Raw genomic sequence first — 24,225 nt, 5'->3', positions numbered from 1 at the left:
GATGGAACTAGTACCACGATTCGGTGTCCCTGAGACAATTGAATCAGACAGAGGTACACATTTCACTGCTGAGGTAATGCAAAATGTCATGCAAATGATAGGTGTAGAACAAGCATTTCATACACCCTACCACCCACAGAGTTCAGGGAAGGTAGAAAGAATGAACGGGACACTGAAATTGAAAATACAGAAAACCATGGAACAAACCCATAAACCATGGCCAGAGTGTCTCCCATTAGCATTATTCTCAGTAAGGTACACACCCACGGGGAAAACTAAACTGTCACCCTTCGAGATACTGTTTGGAAGACCACCAAACACAGGGTTGTACTACCCACAGGTCTTAACACTTAATGTGGATAATTTGACAAGTTATGTAATCCAGTTGCAAAAGCATTTAACTCAAATGCATTCTCTAGTTTTCTCTTCCACTCCAGATCCAGATAGTGTGGAAGGAATCACTGTCTACAACCTGGTGATTACGTATATGTCAAGAAACACTCCAGAAAGACCCTTGAACCCCGATATCAAGGACCTTACCAAGTACTCCTAACAACGCCTACTTCTGTTAAGTTGGAAGGACGACCAACCTGGATCCACGCATCGCATTGCAAACTAGCCACAGGAGTTAACAAAGCATAAGAGTGCATAATGTTTTGGTTTGGTTTTGTTGCATTATCTGTAATAATGGTAGCTGCGTGGGACAATCTAAATTCTCCAATGTCCTTGAATAATAAGTTTATACAACATCATGAAAAATTACTGAATGATTGGTCAAATCATTTGCTGGATCTGCACACATTCACCAGTATCAGCCACTAGTATTCCGTTCCTTGTTATTCCTATGCCACCCGAGGAATTATTTGCCTGGACCAGTTGTTCTGATACACTTGCTAATAATGCCACAAATAATGTGAAGTTATGGAACACAACTGTCGGTATACCTATTGTGGGATGGGTAGGATACCCTTGGTGGCAGGGTAACCTTTCAGGAAGTAATACACACCTTCAATATCTGGCATATAAAGGGGGAGCTTGGGTACCCAGGAATAGAACTCGATTAACCTACCTGGGGCAAATTCCAATGTATAGCCTACAAGTTAGTTTTAGTGTAACTTCTCACTCTACTGATGCCTTCAAACCAATACTGCTAGAAAGAAGGTTGCATAATACGTCCTGGGAGTATTCCAATTTATTTCCCCAGGGCAATAATGAAACTTGTTTTAATATTTCAGGTAATATACCTTGTAACGAGTCATCTGGATATGAGAAAGGAACTCCCACCTGTGGAAATCCCAATGTAGGGTATTGTAGCCCTTTAGGACAACTTCCGAATTGGTGTATGCTTCAGAATGTATCTGCGTTCATAGATTTAGTTCATAGACTGGTATTACAACATTCAGCCCTATGGGACCTACCTAGTGACATGTACTGGATATGTGGAGACAATGCATATAAATGGTTGCCAGTAGGGGTAAGAGGTACTTGTACTCTGGGACGTTTGACTCCGGCTACCTTTATCGTTCCAAACCAACAATTAGATATGAAGGCAATACCCAAACATACATTATACAAAAGAGCTGCTGACAATACACCTCGCCTCTCTGGGAGACCACATATAGTGCAGATGAGTGTGGCTAATAAAATTGTCAGCTCTATTTTTATTTATCCTATGATCACTCAAATGTGGGATAAATTAGTCAGGGCTACAGATTACTTAGATGACCAAATATGGGATATATTGGATATATTGAACACCACCGTTGCTGTCCAAAATCATTGTTGTTTGTATCTTCGTAATATATGTGCTATTGAAACTTGTTTTTTGGTGTATCTCTGTATGCAAGAAAAGATGTAGAAATAGATAAGGAAGTTTGACTGTAAACAACAAGAATTTAACTATTATTCCTTTGAGTCCTAGATTGACATCTCATTTCTGGCATGAAGGAGCGTACTCTTGCAATGATGGACGTGGCTTCAGTATCTGGGGGATGGAGAAGGTAGAAGACCTGTCTCCCTTGGGCAACCCGTCGGCCTGGGATAGTACCTGGTGAACGAGCCACTATCCGCTGTTGTTGCAGGATCCAGTGTTCCAGATTGTGGAAAATGAAGATGTCAAAGGGGGGAATGATAGGAACTGAAGGAGTTAAATTGAGTTCTGTCTATGTTGCATTCTCTTGTTTAAAACCTTATCTGTTCTTCGAGGAGATGTCTCAGACATCTCCCTTGTGAACTAAGGTCAAATACCTCTGCTTTTTCGCCTAAATGACTTTCTTTGTCGAAAACAAGTTGTAAAATCATTTGTACTGCGCATGTCTGTAAAATGTTTAAATTCTTTACTATAAAAGACGGAAGCCTAACTGATAAGCCAGAGGCGTCTTGAGAGGCATCCTGAGTGGTTTTATACAGCTGGTGTCTGTGTAGTTCTTCTCGACGGAGCTGATTTAATTAGAGACATATGATGCTTCACACCCAAGAACATCGGTCCTTCAGATGAAAGAGTAATCTGAGGGATCCCGACACTCCTGTCAAACTAACCTGATCAGCTTCTATGAGGATGTAAGCTCTCAATGGACCGAGGAGAATCATTGGATGTCATTTATCTCGACTTCTCTAAAGCATTTGACACTGTCCCACATAAAAGATTGGTAAGTACGATGAGAAAGCTTGGGCTAGGGGAAAATGTGTGTAGATGGGTAGCTTAGTGATAGAATGGGTGGCTTAGTGATAGAATACAAAGAGTGGTTATTAATGGTGCATACTCAGATTGGCCCAGGGTTACTAGTGGGGTACCACAGGGTTCTGTATTGGGCCCCCTACTATTTAATATATTTATTAATGATCTAGTGGGTGGCTTACACAGTAAAATATCAGTATTTGCAGATGATACAAAACTATGTAAGGTAGTTAACACAAAAGAGGACAGTTTGCAACTACAGACAGATTTGAGTAAATTGGAGAATTGGGCTGAAAAATGGCAAATGAGGTTTAACACAGATAAGTGTAAGGTTATGCACATGGGAAGGAGAAACAGATGCTACAATTACTTACTAAATGGGAAACTGCTGGGGAAATCAGACATGGAAAAAGACTTAGGCATCTTAGTCAATAAGAAGCTAAATTGGAGTGCCCAGTGTCAAGCAGCTGCCACCAAAGCAAATAGGGTCATGGGATGCATTAGAAGAGGTCTGGGGACACGAGATGAAAACATAATTCTCCCTCTGTACAAATCACTCGTCAGACCACACTTGGACTATTGTGTGCAATTTTGGACGCCGGTGCTCAAGAAAGACTTTACTGAACTTGAAAGGGTTCAAAGGCGGGCTACTAAAATGATAAATGGAGTTGGTTCACTACAATACCCAGAAAGGTTATCAAAATTAGGTCTATTTACTCTAGAAAAGAGAAGACTTAGGGGAGACCTAATATATATGTACAAGTATATCAGAGGGCAATACAGAGATCTCTCCAATGAACTGTTTGTACCAAGGACTGTGACAAGAACAAGGGGGCATTCTCTTCGTTTGGAGGAAAGACAATTTCTGCACCAGAATAGAAGAGGGTTCTTCACGGTAAGAGCAGTGAGGCTCTGGAATTCTCTTCCTGAGGAAGTGGTGATGGCCAACTCACTGAATGAATTTAAGAAAGGAATGCATGCTTTTCTAGTGAGTAACAGTATAGAAGGTTACGAATAACATAATATTATAGGTGATGGTGGACCCAGCTTAGGGGAAGGAAATTTTTTCCCTATGAAGAAAATTGGCTTCTACTCTGTGGGTTTTTTTGCCTTCCCCAGGATCAACAATGCAGAACAGCTGCACTAAAAATAGACTGAACTAGATGGACATAAGGTCTTCCTTCAGCCTTCAAAACTATGTTACTATTTTACTATGAGTTAAATGTCACTTAGTGTGCACAGAGCGCAAAGTAACAAGCTCTGTTACACCACAGAGCGGTACTATGAAGCAAAGCAAAAAGCACTATACCCTGTTAGACTGAACAGGCGTATAGAAATATACTCATTGGGTTCCTTATAACTTAACTCCCCAGGGAAGACTAAGCTGGTGGTTGAACCTGCTTTGACACATGGTGTGATTTAACACGCTTGCCTGAGGACGCCCAGTGCAGATGCTAAGTTCAAGTGGGGTTTCCCACCCTACACTGCCTGACTAGACCAACACTCGCAGTGCTATTAGCAGCACACATGCACACAGGGTGGTAAAGTAGCCACCAACACACCATACAAACAAGATACTAGCGCACAGGCGTACCCCATTGAGAGCTTTTTATACCTTGCTCAAGTCCAGACAGACAGGACCTTGCCTGTGGACCAATCTGAAGCTGGCACATCACCAGAGCACCTGACGTCCAAGCACCAATGTGAAGGCACCATGGCATGGACGTGCTCAGTAGGGTGAAACCTGGCTCAAGAGCACAGCGCTGCATATGTAAACTAGTAGTCACCATAGTCTTAGCTGGAGGGCCAGCAGTAGCTACACATGCAGCATGAGCCTGGGCAAGGTGCTGTGCCTGAAGTCTGTGCTGAGCAGTCATCCTAGTGGCTGAGCCTGAATGGGAGACCACAGCACCAGACAAGGCTTGAGATCCAGCAGGAGAATCCTGGTGCCTAACATAGTGGCTCTGTATTTTTGTATGTTGATACTTCTACTTAAAGTTGATGAAGGACAAAACTATATAGTTACATGAAACATATAATTTCTTTTTTCCCAGGAGTCTATTTTAGCCGCACTGCACTGAGCTACCACACCCCTCCATGCATCCCATCCTCGCACTCCCGCAGAGACCCACCGAACTGACAGCAGCCCCTCACAGCCTGCAATGACGTCACTAGACTGTTCTCTAATGTGCGCACAGGACCTGTGATGAGGTCACAGGAGGGGAGGAGTCAGGTGTCACATGATCAGGGGCCTCGGTGTCTGCAGGGCTCTGCTGTGCTGGTTGTCATGGTGCGGGATGAGGCTAAGCTTATGTGTGGGGGCAGGAGGAGTTTACAGTGTGGATGTAGCAGAGCTGTGTGTGTACAATTTTGGATGGAGCGGAGCCGTGTGTGCATGAGGTGGACGGAGCGGAGCCTTGTGTGCATGAGGTGGACGGAGTGGAGCCGTGTGTATACGAGGTGGAAGGAACGGAGCCATGTTTGTATGAGGTGTACGGAGCAGAGCCGTGTGTGTACGAGGTGTACAGAGCAGAGCCGTGTGTGTTCGAGGTGTACGGAGCGGAGCCGTGTGTGTACGAGGTGTACGGAGCGGAGCCGCATGTGTGAGAGGTGTACGGAGCGGAGCCTCATTTGTCTGAGAAATACGGAGCGGATCCGCGTGTGTACGAGGTGTAGAGAGCGGAGCCGCGTGTGTACGAGGTGTACGGAGTGGAGCCATGTGTGTACGAGGTGTACGGAGCGGAGCCGCGTGTGTACGAGGTGTATGGAGCGGAGCCACGTGTGTACGAGGTGTACGGAGCGGAGATGTGTGTGTATTTTGGCATGGGGGGCCCCATTTGAAAGTTCGCACCGGGGCCCATAACTTTGTTGTTACGCCACTTGCCCCTGATGTGCCTAAACAGTGGAAACCCCCAACGCCACTGGTCATGTTATTTTATTCAATTGTATGTGCATTCTCTTCTTGTTGCCACCATGTACCCTATTGTTATGGATAAAGGTATTTTTGTAATCAAATATGATTGACCACTTTTTGGGTTTCTTCTATCTTGGTTTACCCATGTACCTATTATAGTTACTCCTTTGATGGCCAGCCAGTCCTGCAGCAGATTCAGCCAGCATTAATCTGATGTGTATACACAGCTTTAGCTCTTATCTTATCACAAATGGTTTTGAAGTTACAAATAATAGTGGAATTAACTTTATTGTCTCTGGCAGTGTTCGACTTCCAGTTATATTGGTGCTGCTGTCACGGTTTCAGCCATCGCTCAGTGCATATAGATCTGCAGCTGTAACCAGATCCCGGGCACTGACTGACATCAGGCTCAGCTGTAAGGATGGCTGTCAGTCAGGGCAAAATGGAAGTCAAACACTGCTGAGAGGGGAATAAAGTTCATTTCCTCCTGGCAGCGGGGCTCTCAGTGTTGGCGCCACATGGTGTCAGGATGCCATTAGCCTACAGATTAACCCCATATCTGCAAGTGAATAGCGTTGTGACATCGGCGGCTAAGCCCGCCGATGCCCCTTCTGCGGCGGTACCCGCCGCTGCCTCTCACCACCGCCGCTCCTCCGTCGGCGCGCTCTCTTATCCGGCCTTCCGCTCTGCTGCATCCCCGCGCTCTGTCCTTAGGTTGCGGGCACGCGCCCGCCTGCTTCCTTCATCCAGCGGTGGGCGTCGCTGAAGGCGGGGCCTGCCGCTCACTTCCTGGCCAGTAGGTATTTCAGGCGTCCTCCCTATGGGGAAGACACCTGATGATTGTGTGGCATCCCTACACTCTCTGGCCGCTATAGTTTTCCCACAGTACACCTGCCTTGTGTCTTGCTCTGTTCCCCTCTGCCTGCCTCAGCATTTTCCTTCCGTCCTCTTCCCCAGTTCTTCTCCTGTCTACCTTCTGGGTTACTTACCTCCAGGTCCCCCTCCTCCCTTCCTGGGCGTCCCTTCCCTCCGGGGTTCCCTGTCCTAGGCCCGTCCGCTCCTTTCCTCCCTCCCGTGGCTCTCTCCTCTGTACTTCCTTGCCTCCTGTGACAAAGTCTTGCTACCTTACTACTAATTTCTGCCTGGGTTCCTCCGTTACCTCGCCCCGGTACTCTGGTCTCTGTCTGACATCTCTGCCACCCCTCTGTCCTATCTTGTCCTTCGAGCCGTCCCTCTTGGTACCGGCTGTCGCGGTTCTGCCCCCTGCGGTCCTGCCCCTAACGATCCCTGTATAGGGGTCGGTCTTCACCTGGCGTGCTCGGCCCAGGGGCTCCAGGTCCGCGATCCAGAGGGTCCACTCTCGGACGTAGTCGGTTCCTGAACGTCACAAGTGTTATTTTACAAGACAGGTTCCCAATTAAAATTGCATTTGTTCCTATGATATTAAAAATGAAAATAATTTCCGCAATGTAATTGACAGCTGATTATGCAGAAATAATAGTGAATTTGCATATTCCACCATGTCCTGTAACTTTTAAATGTTTTTATAGATTAAGAAAGTTTTTCCAAGATGGCTATGATATAGAGCTTACAACAAGCTCGAGCTCGGCTTCACAAACTAGATACATGACCCGACCATGTCTAATGCGTGCAGAACAATGTATAGAGAACGTGAGACATTCTACACCGCTGTGTTTACAAGGACCGGACACTATGTTTTGCCTATGGCGAGCATTCCTGTTACATGACATAAATCAAATCGAAAATACATTGTAAACATAATGTTGGCTCAACAATGATATCACTATTGAAAGATGTAGAACAAATGGCGACGACGTGCTCCAAACGTTTCGCTCGACCGTTGAGACGATTCCTTCGCTCACAGTAAGTTCATGTGCAACCTAAGTGGCAACGAAGCAGAGGAAGGATGGGGAAATAATTGCCTTTTTTTTTCTTGTTTTAGGCTTTTGGCTTCCACCTTAAAATAGAAGGGAAGAATTTATTTTTTGCTCTTTACTCTTCCATTTAACAATCTAATTAAAAGTGTTGTGTAGCAATTTCCCATTATAAAACAAAGACAGTGTAGACCAATTAGACAGCTGTAGTTTACATATCGCGAGTACCCCCCGGGGCAAGTCCCTAATGAGCGCCCCCAGAAGATAGGTCTTATCTATAAACAAGAATTAAGCTAGCCCAAGTTCTAGTAACAGGTGGCAATAAATCAGATTCTTCAGCTTTAACTTTTATGTTCGTCACTTTTTAGCTCAGTAGGGATTTGCTTTAACATAAAACAGATAGGAGGCCCATACGTTGTTAGATTGGATGCTTTTGTTGTTTTTGCTAAGTATGTCTTAAATTATCCAAGACAGGGAGCGCTCAGGGGTTCTTCAAAGAGAAGGGCCTCTGTGCAGATTTTTCTTTCCCACAAAACTCTTGTGGTTATTCACAAGTCTATTAATTAAAGTGTAAAACTAGTAAAGGAACTGCTCAACTGACTAATCAAGCATGCAAGGACGTTTTGGAAAATCAAACCGACTTTATGTGTTTAAATAAAGGAATTCAACTTTTGACATTCAATGTTTCTGGATCTTTTATTTTTTTCTTTTACGCTTTATTTCCAGGATCTCACTAATCCAGGTCAGATCACAGCTGTTCCTGGGTGGTGGTTTTTCTTTTATGGGGGGGGGGGTACTGCTAATGATGACTTTTTTTTTTTGCAGTGGAAAATGGTTACTTTTTTCAGTCGTGTTAAATGTGTTTTATGTATACAGTAACGCCATGTAATAGATGTGTACAGAGAGAGAGGGCTTTATATTAAAGCATTTTTTTTGCTAATTATCTGTGAAGATGAAGATCAAATGTATGGATTTGTTACATTTTGCTTTTAAGGTTAAACTGTGACTTTAAAGAATGGTGGCTGCTAGTGATGAGCGAGCACTAAAATGCTCGGGTGCCCGTTGCTCGGGTTGAGCAAATTGTAATACTCGGGTACTCAACCAGTTTCTGCTGCGTTGTACAGTACCTTTATAGCCTATGGGAAATGGAAACCGCTGTGCAGACACTGCGGAATTTTCTGCACAAATTTACTGTGGTTTCCAAACCGCAGAAAAAATTAACATGTCAATTCTTTCTGCGGATTCCGCTGCGGTTTGCCATCTGCTCCATTGTAGAGATGGAAAACCGCAGGGCAAACCCGCAGGCTAATCCCCAGATAAACCGCACGTCTTCTGACCTGCGGATTTACCTGTGGATTTTACAAAATCCGCGCGGACAAATCCGCAGAGCATTCCGCAGCGTGTGCACGTACCCTTAAGGTCTAAAAATGTCAGAAAATTATGGAAACACTGCTCAAATGACACCGGAACATCATGGGGATTGCCCCTGGAAGCATTTCTGACTACTAGGTCACAGCTCTAAGCAATGTTGTCAGAGTTTCATGCCATTTTTCCCGGTGAACCAAAAAGCATACCAAAACGAAACAAAAACGGATTTTACTGGGAAATACATCATTTCCAGGTTATCGACTTGTATATAAGGCAAAATAATTAACCCCAGACCGAAATGTTCCTCCACAACTCTATGTTCAGAAGCAGCGTTTTTCAACTTTAACATTGCTTTCAACCAAAACAAATGCATTCACTGGGAAATGTCATTGTAACATTTACCAACCCTAGCTGGCCATGTGGTGTGTGACACATAAGCAGACATACTGTATCTTGTTTCATTTCTGAAGGAGGGACTCTTAAAGTCACAGAGCCTATTTTTATGGGGGCATCAGGCAGCATTAATCTGCTTAAAAGGCCATTATTAAACAGTGGGTCTTCTAAACTGTTATAGCCTATGCAGTGAGTGGATGGTCTGCCAAAAATTACGACACACCCCAATACCCCTTTCACGAAATGTCCAGGAGGGCTTCCCTAAAAAATGTTGCATTGAATGCAAGGCCTGCCCTGCTACCAAGTCTTCTGCACCTCAATATGCCTTAGACCCCGGGTACTGGATGGGACAAGGAAAATTCACTTCACATTATTCATTTTGTATGCCCATTCTGTTTTCTTATGCATTGACTGCAAGGCCTGCCCTGCTACCAAGTCATATGCACCCCAATAACCCCAATCCCCCCCTTGGAAGAAACATGGAGGAGGGCCTCTTAACAAAAAATGTCCCATTAAAAAGAAGCGTGTCTCCTAGACTTGTAATGCCCATACACTAAGTGTGTTAGCTGGCAAACATTTTCCCCTGTGGGGTAAACCTCAACCTTTCCCATAACAAGTATTTAATGCCCAGCAAAAGCACCCACCCTGGTTAGGATTTTGACAATGGCTGTAGCAGCACAGAACACATTAACACTGGTGATCTAATGAGACATGGAGGAAGGCCTGATTTAAAACTATGCACAATTTAAAGGAGTGGGTCTTCTAGACTTGGAATACCCATACACTAAGTGAATGACCTGGCATACATTTCCCCCTGTGGGTAGATATCAACATAGTGTGTACATTTTTTTAGGGGCATCATAAACACCTTGCAAAACTGTAACATAGTTTCCTACACATTTGCTGCTGGGAAGGTGCATGTTTTTAGTAACAATATGGCGGACGAATCGTTGGATGAAGTGATCTGGAAAAGGGGCGTGGTGATGACAGAAATAGGAAAGTACATGATTAATAACAGCAGTGGCTATGGGGGGTATGAGATCCAGGATACAGCCAACAATGATTCATCATTTAGCCACCATCAATTACCAGAATCGGTTTCATGCCCATTTGAAGATCGGTGTAACAGATGCACGTGAGACTCGGCCTAAGAAATGCCTGTCCAAAATATGTTGCCAAAGACGCACGTGCCTGTATAAAGGGCAAAGTGCAACATGTTCATGAGATGCTAAATTAGAGAAAGCAGATCAGTGTTGGAGGAAAACCAAACAAACTAATGGATGCTCTTGAAAAACTAAGTTTAAAGAGGAGTGCACTGTCCGTAACTATAAACACACCCGTGGCACAAGCTTCTTCATCTTCACCCATACTTATTACCAATAATATCCTAATGTTCCAGTTTAAAATTAATTGTACTAGTGTAACGAACACTGTTAAAGGAATGGCACAAAACGTACATAACCATGACCCTTGGAAACACCTGATTTCCTCTTCACAACATATGGATGATGATGTTATTGATGACGACTTAGAAATTTACCACATCCACACCAATAAGATGAAGATCACAGTTGCAAAAAATGTGCAAAAAAGGCAGTGAGTGTCTGGAAAATAATTTTCTCTAGAGCAAAGTTTACCTCTTACTAAAGTGGTACCGAATGAGGCATACACAGCTCTCAGGTGTACTCAGCGTGAGATGCTTGAAAGATGATGCATTCTGACTTGCCCATGTCCACTTTTTGAAAGCGGGCAGTATAGAAGGATGATATAGCGGGAAGATGTGTGATTTTGGTCAGTAAAGAGGTGAAGTCAGGTACAGATAGGTAGATCTGTGTGTCATCGGCGTAGTGATGATATTGCATACTGTGCCATTACATCACCTGTCCCAGGCCGAAGGTGTAGATGCAGAAGAGTAGGGGTCCTAGAACAGAGCCTTGGGGAACACCAAAAGACAGGTATCGAGGTGAGGAGGTGGTGTGGGAGAGGGAGATAATGAATGTCCCCCTACCAGTGTTGGGTTTTTTTAAAGACTCTGCCGATAACCTCAAAAAGGACATTTGCAACATTGGCCATGGCCGCATCTGCAGGGGTAGTAAAACTACCAGCCTTACCACCATCAGCATGATTAGGTACATGGCAACTTTGTTGGTTGAACACCAGGCTTCATGAACAGTGTCTGCGGGTGATACCACTGCTTCTTCCGCTGTTGTGCGTGTAAGCCAATCCCCTGTCCATGCGAAGATGCCTCCTGCCCTGCACCTGCTTTTGACCACAGTCAAACAGCACCATCATCAAGCCCATCCACAAATTTCTCGTCTGCTTGCACTCTAAATGTTGTATTTTAGGCTCATGGGAGACGGATGCGTTCCGCAACCTGATGGCGGTGACAGTAACAAGGTACTTGGTCCCCACCCGCCACTATTTCTCCGGGTACACCATCACAACATTACACAAGCAAGTACGTGTCTCACAACATTATCCGGGCCATCAACAATGCTGTTACAAGGAAAGTGCACCTAATCATGGGCCCGGGGAAAAGTGCTAGTGGGCAGGGACGGTACATGTCGCTGACGGCACACTGGGTTTGCGTAGAAGAAGTCATGACCCAGTCGGACATTGGGAGACCATGTCACAGATGTATGGAGGAGACAGGTTGTGAAAGGCTTTGTATGTCATATTTAGGGTTTTGAACTGTAGCCTATGGGCAATAGGAAGGCAGTGAAGGGCATGGCAGAGAGGAGAGGCTGGGGAATAAGGGAGCAACAGTTGGATTTCTCTGGCAGCAGAGTTTTGAATAGATTTGAGTGGTGCGAGAGTGCTAGAGGGGAGGCTAGAGAGTATAAGGTTGCAATAGTCGAGGAGGGAGATCATGAGGGCGTGCACAAACATTTTGGAATTTTCTTGGAATGTACGGATCCAGGAAATATTTTTGAGTTGTAATGGGCAGGAGGAGGCATGGGGTTGGATCTTAGCTTGAAAGAGAGGGCAGAGTCGATTATCACCCCGATGGCACGACCATGCAGGAATATTTGTCCCGGTGTGCCATCCCGGCATTACACAGGTACGTGTTCCACAACATTACCCGCGCCCTCCACAATGCTGGTACTTGGAAAGTCCACCTAACCACAAACATGTGGACAAGTGCTTGTGGTCAGGGACGGTACATCTCAGTGAGGACACAATGGGTTAACGTAGTGGAAGCCGGGACCCACTCCAACATTGGTATGGTGCACGTCCTCAAAACCCCCAAGTATTGAGGGCCCTACGTCAATCTGGGTTGCCCCCACAGTCTACAGCTCTTGCATCTCCTCCTCCTCCTTCGCCTCCTCTTCAGCCTCCAGCTACAAAAGGTAGCACATCAGTACGATTAGCGAGTCCAATTATAGTCAATGGAAAATGCGAGCAGTTGTCTGCTGGACCCTTCAAAGTGGTCTGGGGGCTGAGGAAAATGCTAAAAAATGTGTAAATGTTAAAAAATGTGTGCTGTAAACAAACGTATATAACATTGGGGCACCTGGTCAGGGGCTGCACGAGTGGTTTTACACCACTGCTTCATTAGAATGTACAAACATTATTTGAAGTCCTGTGTTTTTTTGCTGGCAGAGCCGGATTCATACGCCACTTACGCAGTGCCATTGATATATCAGAAGTGCCGTAAGAGCGAGTGATGATGGAGGCGATCTTCTGACAGCTAAGTGTGTAAGTGGTGTAAGGAGAGCAACATCATCATCACAAGGGATTCACAATTATAAAGCTTGGACTACTGTCCTTGTTGTGCCACTGCCCAATGTGTAGGCATAGACATAGTGTCTTCAAAACATTAGCCCTAGGGGCTGTATCATGGTTGATGAAGGAAGCAAGACAGGTCTGAAAGGCCAAACAATGTTAAAGGAGCTAGGACTACTAGCATAGAGGTTGAAGTGCCCAGTGTCCAGGTATAGCCATAGTGTGTCCAAAAATTAGCCCAAGGGGCTGTATCATAGTTGAAGGAAGCAAGACAGGTCTGAAGAGCTAAACAATTATGATGAAGCAAGGTCTACTAGCATAGAGGTTGCAGTGCCCAGTGTCCAGGCATAGCCATAGTGTATCCAAAAATTAGCCCAAGGGGCATGATGCCATGGTTGATGAAGGAAGAAGGGTCTCACTCTCATCAAAAGTGCCTCCGATGGGAAATATTAATTAAAATAACATTGTTTTTAGCTTATTGACCATGAGGTACATGTGTCAGAAGCAGGATTTGAAAACATGTGTAAGAAGAAGAAAAGAGGCTTGTATGGGAAGGGATGGACGTGATCACTAATTTAAAAAAAAAATAATGTTTTGGGTGACTTTAGGTTGGGATACTGTCATCTGGAGGACTTAAATACTGTCGCGAAATCCAGTCCTTGTTAAATTTTATCAGAGTCAGCCTGCCTGCATTCTCTGTAGTCAACCGTATGCGTGTATCTGTGATGATTGCCCCAGCGGCACTGAAAACACACTCTGACATCACACTAGCAGCAGAGCAGGCCAGCACCTCCAAGGCATAGAAGGAGAGGTCGGGCCAACTATGCAGCTTGGATACCCAGTAATTAAACGGTATAGAAGCATCAGGAAAGACGCAGGTATGGTCACTTAGATAGTCGTTAACCATCTTGTTCAACTTCTCCCTCCTTGACATTGCTACTGTTCCAGCTAGTGCTTGATGATGAGCCGGTTTATTGAAGATGGCCCAGTTTGTGGACATTTTACCACCACCTCTTTTGGACCTGCTTGGCATGTCTCTCCCCATTAATGCATGCTGTTGGACAGAGCTGCTATCTCTGCTTTGATGTTGCCATCAAATGATTGGCAACGGCATTCTTGAATGATTCCATTGTGAAACCCCTTGGTAAATGCAACAGTAGCGAAGGAAATTTATCCTCGTACCGTGGGTCTATAAAGGTGGCCAACCAGTATAGGTTTCTATTGAAAATGTGGATTACGCGAGGGTCTTGGCACAGACAGTCAGATATGTAGTGTGCCAAGCTGCAAAGAGGCAAATCTTCTGTGACCCCTGAAGGAGGAACAATACCCATCCTCTCCTCACACTGACTCTCCTCCTCCACCTCCTCTTCTCCAGCCCACCCATGCTGGACAGACATGAAGTTGGGGTTGGGATTCCCCTCTAGAGCATGAGGTGTCCCCTCAGTACCACTGAAAAAGAAGTCCTCTCCCTCCTCATTTTCATCTTCATCCCACAATGTTACCTGATGATATTGGCTCGGCTGGGTAGGATCACCCATTGAGAAATCTTGCTTCATACCCAGCTGCTGGGCACGCAATGATTCCATTTTTTGAGTTTGCAGTGATTTTTTCAGCAGACATAGCATAGGAATGGTTACGCTGATAACAGCCTGATCACCGCTCACAAGCTTGGTGCAATACTCAAAGTTATCAAGCACCTCACAAATATCAGCGATCCACACCCACTCGACAGTTGTTATGTGTCTTGGCTGAGTCGCAGTGTGACAGGCATGTTTAAGCTGGTATTCAGCAAGTGCCCTCTGCTGCTCACTTAGCCTTGCCAACATATGATATGTTGAGTTCCACCGTGTTGGCAGGTAGCAAATGAGTCTGTGGTTTGGCAAATTAAATTGCTTTTGAAGCGCTGCAAGACCGGCAACAGCAGTTGAGGAATGGCGGAAATGGGCGCAAATACGGCGCACCTTCTCAAGTAGGTTATGGCAAGTCAGGGTATGTTTTTAGAAATTTCTGCACCCCTAGGTTCAGCACGTGAGCCATGCATGGCACGTGTATCAGCTTCTCGAGCTTTAAAGCCGCCACCCTGTTATGCCCATTGTCGCAGACAACCAGACCAGGTTGAAGTTGCAGTGGGGAGAGCCACTGATCGGTCTGTTGTTTAAGTCCTTGCCACAGCTCTGCTGCAGTGTGTGGTGTTTCACCTTGGCAGATCAGCTTCAGCAGAGCGTTTGTCGGCTTTGCCGATGCACTGCTGCACAGCTCCCTACTTGGGAGTGATGTGGAGGGTAATTCAGCATAGGATGATGAGGCGGAGGAGGAGGAGGAAGAGGGGAGACTGGATATATATGATGAGGCGGAAACCCTGATTGAGGTTGGGCCCGCTATTTGTGGCGTGGGTAGGATATGTATTGATGGTCCAGTTTGAGACTTTGTCCCACCCTCCACCAGGTTGAGCCAGTGTGCCGTGTCAGAGATGTATCATCCCTGGCCACAACTACTTGTCCACGTGTCTGTTGTAAGATGGACCTTCCCGGTTACGGCATTGGTGAGAGCATGCTTTAGATTGTTTAAGACGTGCTGGTGTGACGCGGGGACGGCACACTGGGAAAAATAGTGCCGGCTGGGAACCAAGTATCGTGGGACAGCCACAGCCAAGAGATCACGGAAAGACTATGTCCCCACAAGCCTAAATGGCAACATCTCCACGGCTAGCAACTTGGCAATGTGCGCGTTCAGTATTTGTGCTTGTGGGTGCGTGGCTTGGTATTTATGCCTCCTTTCATACATCTGGGGCACCGACTATTGGACACTTTCCTGGGGCAAACAAGTTGATGAGCTTGTTGTGGTCTGTGTCTGTGCAACCACAGCTTGTGAGCAAGAGGTATGATGATCACCTGCTTCCTCCCTAGCAGATTGGAAAGGACGTATTACAGGCGACATGGCAGTGGTTTGACCCGCAGTCGCAGACACTGATTTGGTACCCTGTTGTTCAGCTCACCGACTAGGGTGCTTGGCGTCCTTGTGTTTCCACATACTGGTGGTGCTTTGGTTGCCTTTGCCCTGGCCTCTGCTCAGCTTCCTATGGCAGATGCTAACGATGACATTTAATTCAGAAGGACTATCGGAAAAAAATTTCCAGACAGCGGCTGAACGCACCCTTGCCTTGACTTGGGGGACAGAGGGGTAAAGGCCCCTTTACATTTAGCGATGCACCAGCGATCCCGACCAGGATCACTGGTGCATCGCTAAATGGTTGCTAGTGAGCTGCCAAACAGGAAGATCTCACTAGTGATGCAGCAGCGGTCGGCGGTCGTACTCACCTGTCAGACGCGGCGAGGGTGACCGTCTTCCGCCTGCGTCCATGGCTCGCTCGTCGGCGCCAGCAGGAAGCCAATGACGAGAAATGGACCAGGCCGATCTCGCGCGATCAGCGATAGCCAGCGGGGGAGCCGGTCGGAGGTAAGTATTACATGTAGCGATATCGCTAGTGATATCGCTGCTGTGTCACAAAATCGGTGACGCTTTAGCAATATCACTATGTGTTAAGGGCCCTTTACTCTTGGCAACAGTATCCACCTTCTTCCTCTGGGCTGCTGTGCTGGCTATGCGTACCAATGGTGCAGATCAGATCGGAGGTCTCATCATCGACCACCTCGTCGTCCATGTCATCCTTCTTCCGTGTTGATATTCGCGACTGGTCAGATGGCAACTGTGTGTCATCACCATCAGCCTCCACCTCTTCACTCAGTATATCACGTGGATGAAAGTGGCTTTCTTCTGGACGTGGGGTTTGAAATAATTGGCCATCATCAACAGACGATACCCCCTCACATTCCTCTTCAATGTCGCCCGGTGAGAGGCCAGAGGCAACGAAAGGAAATGGATCAAACAGATCCTCGGAGTGAACAAGGTTGGGGTCAAATGTTTCCTGTGACTCCTGACTGGGTGATGAACTAGGAACAGGTTGAGAATAGGATGACCCAGCGTTCTCTGTATGGACAGTAGACTGTTTTGTCATGGACGATTGGGTGCTGATTTCATTGAGGCCTTATCAGCCATCCAAGACAGTATCTGCTCTTGTTTTTCTGGCTTACAGACCCGTTTATGTTCCAGACCGGGAAATTTCACCAGGAACCTAGATGCATCAACCTTCTTCGGTCTCCCAGACTATGTGCCTTGTTGGCACCAATGACAACCCCACGTCCACGTCCCTGTCCCTTCGCAACAGCCTTTTTAGGAATTTTGGATTTTTCTGCCATAGTTGCAGATGTTTGTGGCGCCCCTGAGGGTTCAGTCACCACAGAGGTACTGCACCTCCTCCTGAAGTGTGGTACCCCACTATCCAGGTAAGGTGGAGACACCTGACCACACTCCAACACTCACATCCCACACGCACACCAGGAGTGTAGCAGAGTAACCTTTGTGGCTCCCTGCTTGGAACACGAAGAGTGCTGGGAGGTAGGTGGAGCTTAGACTGCACAAGAGAGTGGAGAATATTAGGAAAAGGTCAGTCTGTGAGAGAAGATCCCCTGAGAGGGATGGAGTGAAGGAAGTGCTGCAGCGGACTCCTGTGACCTGGAGCTGCTGGCACAGGAAAGAGCCATAGAAAGCCTGATTTTTCAGAAGGAAGATAGTTTAGTACGGAACGTAAGGAGAAGAAGAGAACTAAGGACTAGGGTCAGAGCAGAGCCCTTTCTCAAGTTTGAAGCGCATGGCTGGCGTCCGGTCCCCGAGGTTGTATGGATACTGATGTTCCTGAAGCAGAAACCGGAGGAATAGAAGTCATCACCACTTTATTCCCATCTAAGATTTGGGGACACAACAGCAACGTGGGTGAGCCAGGACATGATAGCAAGGAGTCCCCAAAGCAGGCTACAGCTGTCTGCCGCACAAGTAGAGTTCTAAGTAACATCAAGAAGGAGGAACTTGAGTTTAATACGCAACTACAAGTACTTCAGATTAGGTGCAAGTGTGGATACGTTCAGAGAAGGAACATGTCAGAGTTCTGGAAAGGTGTACTTTACCTTGCCTGGGAGTTGGCTGAGCCCATGACCTGGAGGACACGGCACTGAAGCGGGCATCTGTGTGCACCAGACTGTGAGTAAAGCATTGGAACTACATGCCCTTGTGTCCTCCACTTATTCTTGCGCCTTACACCTGGCTCTGCTACATCTACTTCTTTACACCATCTCCCCACTTGCCAACCTCATCTACACTGCCCTGGGACTACAGCTCCACCTGTGGGGAGCTTCAACATCATTGCTGCACCACACCATCTGTCCCAGAGAAGCAACCCTGCAGCGCTGGTCAAACTAACCAGAAACCACAGGTGGCGTCACGAATCATCTCAACAACTTTATCCCCATCACTCTACCCCTTTTACATTGACCGCCTGAGGCCACGGACCAGGTCACTGCCACTGTGACATCTCCCATTGTAATCAATGGGCCCGGCACCGAGTGCTCCACGGCCTCTTGGTGCAAGTCATGCTCAGATGCAGATATTGGGGAACAAGGAGCAGTTATTGCTTTGTGGAAGGTAGCACTACAGCTTAGTACTACTTTGTGTTTTACCAACAGCACCGCAGCAGCACAAAAATATTGCCCTGAGGTTTAAGGTGAGATTACGCACCCCAGTGACCACACAAGACAGCGGTGCTGCCACAAAAAAATTGCCCTGAGGTTTAAGGTGAGATTACGCACCCCAGTCACCATACAAGACAGCGGTGCTGACTGCGTGTTGGTTGTGCAGTACCGTGCGTGCATTCTATTTGCTGTGAACACAGCAACGCAACAGCACAAAAAAATTGCCCTGAGGTTTAAGGCGAGATTACGCACCCCAGTCACCACACAAGACAGCGGTGCTGGCTGCGTGTCAGTTGAGCAGTACCGTGCCTGTGTCCTATTTGCTGTAAACACAGCAGCACCACAACAGCACAAAAAACTGCCCTGCGGGGGTAAATGAGACCCCAAAAATAGCTGGGAAAACTGTCACTACTCAGTCCCTGACCTTATACTTTCAGCTCTGAAATGAGCTTTTGAGTTTTACAGAGGATTTCTGGATGATTTGCACAAAAAAACACAACTCTCCCTAGCAGCTGCTCACACTTTCCCTACACTAGCTGTGTTCTGCATGGAATGTGCAGAAAATGGCGGCGGCAGGGCTTAGTGCCAGGCTATGATAACTCATAGGATGCTGGGTGGCCAGCCAATCATAGTAATGTCGCCCACAACCAAGAAGGCTGCAGCATTACTGTGATTGACAACTGCTGGGCGAGAGATCCAAGTAGTGCGAGGCGAGTAGTGAAATACTCGCTATGTTCCGAGTACTGCGAGTACCGCATTACTCGCCGAGTACCGAATACCCACGATTATGCTTGCTCATCCCTACTTACAATCTAAAATGAGGTGGGGGAGATGAAAAATTCAGGGGTGTGTATATAAAAGAAGTTATTTACAATGATGTTTGTACAATGATATTACTGAGGTTATTTCTAAGTGTTGGAGGCCTGAGGACAAGGAGGAGGAGGAGAGCATGGTCAGTTGTCCTCTTGGTGAGGACACGGATGTATTGACTGTTAGCAGTCTTGCAGGCATGGCTGAGTTTATGTTATGCTGCCTTTCCTGTCACCCTCGCGTTATCAAAATTTTAGGTGATGGGCAATACTGATTGGTGACGCTTCTAGACCCATGCTACAAGGAGAACTTTACATCTCTTATTCCAGAGGCAGACAGGTGTACTAAAATGTTGGAGAACCAGAGGGCCCTTCTTGCGGAATTATTACAAAAAATTCACATCTGAAAATGTTGGCAGCAGAGGTCAAAGTTTGTTGGCCAAGCAAGGAGTACAGGTGAGAGAGACACAGCTCCAAGCCAGCAAAAGCAGTGGAACACTAGCAAAGTTTGGGGAGAGTTTTCTCAGACCCTCCCATCACCCTGTCCCTGAGGCGCAGGGGACTCTCACATGGAGTGCAAGTTTTTTAAAATGCTGAGGGAGTACCTTGCTGACCATACCAACATCCTCTGTCATTCCTCCGTGCCTTCAAATTATTGGTTATCCACGCTGAACACGTGGCATGAACTGTCTCTCTCTACTGCGCACGTGCACTGTACTCATGGTCAAGGAGCACAGGGCACCTCGCTCTCTGGCGGTTACTGGGCAAATGGCACCTTGGTAAATGGCAGTACCACTTTTAGTGGTGGGAGAGACAATGGGAACTGTCCTTTGCAGCGCCACTGCTCTAAGGATGGAGCACGCTGCTCAGCCTCCTATGCGCTGCTTGTCCACTCCAAAAATCTTTGATGTCTTGCCCGATTTCTCTTAATCTGGCCCCATGCCTCTAGGTCACCGGGTCTGTCTCTGCATTTTGCCGCAGCATCGGCACTTCGGGTGCATATTGCACTGCCCCCCTTGCTGCTCACACGGTCACAGCTGGGGACTCACTCCTGCTTTGTTATTTTTTTCCCTCAGCTTCCGGCCAGGTTCCCTGTCTAAACATGACCCTTCTTTCTGTGTAATGGGGCCTGTCTGTTACCCTATTCCTTCCTCTGGGAAACAGGAGACGCAGCCTTGACAGTTCCGAAAATGACGCAGCACAGGTACCCGCAGCCCGGTCATCCTGACTCCGTACATATCTGTCAAATCAGTTCTTTAATGCAAGCAGCATAGAAGGCATGTACTTCCAATTTTCTAGAGAACATTGTACAGTATATCCTTAACAGTTTCAATTTGAAGGACTTTGTGGCTCATAACATTCCACAAGATGACACTAGTCTCTTACTTAAAATTTTTGGTGGAAAATAATTTGCCCACTGATAGCTTGTGTATGTTTAGAATTATGTTACATCATTTGTGTGATTAATTATTCATACCTATTTGGTTCACAATATATTCTGCTTTTTCTTCAAGGCTTTGGAATACAATGTTGTAAGAGTTAAAGCAACTTGTTGAAGTGTGTTTTCCCTCAAATCTGAAACTACTTGTCAATTGTCATCTTTACTATTTCTCCATTCCCTGTGCGGCTAAACACCTCATTGATGTTATTGAGGTTCTTTGTCAAGAAAACAACAGCTGCACCAATACCAATACCAATTCTCCTATTAAATCATCATGCTGCTGAAGTAGAGGTGAGATTAGGGACCTACATAACATCTGGGGACTGTAGTCAACATAACACTGTGCCAACACCCACTGGGGTATAGCTACCAAGTTGACATAGTTTGCGCACAGCTGAACAGAGTTGTCAGAAAAAAAATCCTTCAATAACAAGTTTGATAGATTGTCTAGTGGAAACACCCATATAGTATTATTATTATTTAGTAGTGTTGAGCGATACCTTCCGATATCAGGAAAGATCGGATCGGATTGGATCGGACCGATACCCCAAAAGTATCAGGTATCGCCGATTCCGATGCCGGAAACCAATGCAAGTCAATGGGACACAAATATCGGAATGAAAATAAACCCTTTCTTTCCTTGCACATAAAGTTCGGGAGGGGGGAAGAGTGTGGGCGGTGCGTGGGCGGAGACTGTGAGTGTCTGTGTGTGCGGGTGGGGTCTGTACGGGCCTCTTGGGGGTCTGTGCGGGCCTGCTGGGGGTCTGTGCAGGCCTGCCAGGGGGCTGTATGGGCCTGCCAGGGGTCTGTGCGGGCTGCTGGGGGTCTGTGCGGGACTGCTGGGGGTCTGTGCGGGCTGCCGGGGGTCTGTGCGGGCCTCTCGGGGGTCTTTGTGTCTGTGTGCAGGCATCTTCCGATGGGACTACAAGTCCCATCGGGCTATGCCTACTACAATGACAGTGATAGACACATTAGCCAATGATGGGACAGTAGTAGTCCCATCATCTGGCTAATGTGTTTAATGAAAAAAAACCCACAAACATACATACTACATACATACATACAACATACATACTACATACATACTACATACAACATACTACATGCATACTACATACATACATGCGACATACATACTACATACATACATACATACTACATACTACATACATACTACATATAATATATTCATACAATACATACATATAGACATACAGTACATATAACATAGAGTACATACTCACCATCACTTGTCACTTTGATCCCTGAAGCCAGTGTCATCTGTAAAAAATATTAAAATAACAAACAAACAATATACTCCCTGATCCGCAGAAATCCACGAGTGTCCCACGACGATCTCCCATGGAGAACAGCAGCATCAGCTGATGTGACCACTCTCTAGGGGCTCCAGGAATACAATGACGGGAGAAGGTATGCTTCGCACTGTATTCCTCCGCCACTGTAAAAAAATAGTCCCTAGTCTCACTTTTGGCATTGCTGTGTGAAAAAATTCCCACGCAGCTTTTGCCATAAAGTGAGACCAGTGAACTATAGTAACCTCTCAGTGATGCACTGCAGGAGTAGTGTTGAGCGATACAATCCGATATTCAGAAATATCGGATCGGATTGGATCGGCCCGATACACAAAAAGTATCGGGTATCGCCGATTCCGATACCGGAAGTCCCATTCAAGTCAATGGGACAGAAATATCGGAATTAAAAAAAACCCCTTTCTTGCCATGTACATCCTGTTCGGGAGGGGGGAAGAGTGTGGGCGGTGCGTGGGCAGACACTGTGCGTGTCTGTGTGTGTGGGCGGGGTCTGTGCGGGCCTCTCTGGGGTCTGTGCCAACTGACGGGGGCCTGTGCCAGCTGCCGGTGGTCTGTACGGGCCTCTCGGGTGACTGTGCCGACTGTCGGGGGGCCTGTGCCAGCTGCCGGTGGTCTGTACGGGCCTCTCGGGGGTCTGTGCCGACTGACGGGGGCCTGTGCCGGCTGCCGGTGGTCTGGACGGGCCTCTCGGGGGTCTGTACAGGCCTGTCGGGGGCCTGTGCCGGCCACCGGTGGTCTGGACGTGCCTCTCGGGGGCCTGTGTCGGCTGTCGATGGTCTGTGCCGGCTGCCGGGGGCCTGTGCCGGCTGCCGGTTGTCTGTGTGGGCCTGCCGGGGGTCTTGTGTGTGTGCAGGCATAGTCTGATGGGACTACAAGTCCCATCGGGCGATGCCTGCTACAATGACAGTGATTGACACATTAGCCAATGATGGGACAGTAGTAGTCCCATCATCCGGCTAATGTGTTGAATGTAAAAAAAAAAAAAACATACTACATACATACTACATATATACTACATTCATACAACATACATGCATACTACATATATACAACATTCATACAACATACTACATACATGCTACATTCATACAACATACATGCTACATACATACTACATATATACTACATTCATACAACATACATACATACTACATATATACTACATTCATACAACATACTACATACTACATACATGCTACATATATACTACATTCATACAACATACACACATACTACATACTACATACATGCTACATATATACTACATTCATGCAACATACATACTACATACATGCTACATATATACTACATTCATACAACATACATACATACTACATACATGCTACATATATACTACATTCATACAACATACATGCATACTACATACATACTACATATATACTACATTCATATAGCATACATACATACTACATACTACATACATGCTACATATATACTACATTCATATAACATACATGCATACTACATACATACTACATATATACTACATTCATATAGCATACATACATACTACATACTACATACATGCTACATATATACTACATTCATACAACATACATACAGTGCCTACAAGTAGTATTCAACCCCCTGCAGATTTAGCAGGTTTGATAAGATGCAAATAAGTTAGAGCCTTCAAACTTCACACAAGAGCAGGATTTATAAACAGATGCATAAATCTTACAAACCAAAAAGTTATGTTGCTCAGTTAAATTTTAATAAATTTTAAACATACAAGTGTGGGTCAATTATTATTCAACCCCTAGGTTTAATATTTTGTGGAATAACCCTTGTTTGCAATTACAGCTAATAATCGTCTTTTATAAGACCTGATCAGTTTTCAATTGGGTTAAGGTCAGGAGACTGACTAGGCCACTCCAACACCTTGATTTTTTGCCTCTTGAACCAGGCCTTGGTTTTCTTGGCTGTGTGCTTTGGGTCGTTGTCTTGTTGAAAGATGAAATGACGACCCATCTTAAGATCCTTGATGGAGGAGCGGAGGTTCTTGGCCAAAATCTCCAGGTAGGCCGTGCTATCCATCTTCCCATGGATGCGGACCAGATGGCCAGGC

This window comes from Dendrobates tinctorius, unplaced genomic scaffold (assembly GCF_039654945.1).
Source record: "Dendrobates tinctorius isolate UK_male_01 unplaced genomic scaffold, ASM3965494v1 ptg000075l, whole genome shotgun sequence".
In the NCBI taxonomy this organism is placed as follows: domain Eukaryota; kingdom Metazoa; phylum Chordata; class Amphibia; order Anura; family Dendrobatidae; genus Dendrobates; species Dendrobates tinctorius.
This window is presented reverse-complemented; position numbering follows the sequence as displayed.